Source organism: Mizuhopecten yessoensis, unplaced genomic scaffold (genome assembly GCF_002113885.1).
Source record: "Mizuhopecten yessoensis strain PY_sf001 unplaced genomic scaffold, ASM211388v2 scaffold10751, whole genome shotgun sequence".
Taxonomy (NCBI): Eukaryota; Metazoa; Mollusca; class Bivalvia; order Pectinida; family Pectinidae; genus Mizuhopecten; species Mizuhopecten yessoensis.
This window is the reverse complement of record NW_018408703.1, coordinates 1,099,026-1,099,322: the sequence shown is the minus strand read 5'-3', so window position 1 is coordinate 1,099,322 and position 297 is coordinate 1,099,026.

Sequence of the window (297 nt, the reverse complement as noted above, 5' to 3'; positions counted from 1 at the left end):
TCTCATCAACTATCTCATCAACGTTACTTTTTATTTAAATAAATGCTGTGATGAATAATTTATTAGGTTTTCGTCGTCATAATTTGTGCATCGTGTCAGATAAAATTACCATCTTAAAACAGACTGACGTCTTAATGTAATGTCTTTTTTGAGTTGATGCATGGAAAATATGAAAACTGCAAAATTATTCATAAAAAGTGAATAAAAAGTTATGTATCAATGTTTTACTTTTGACAAGATCAGTTATTCCTTTTCAAACTTAGAAAATGTGTCATATTTTGAATTTTAGCTCTCCCG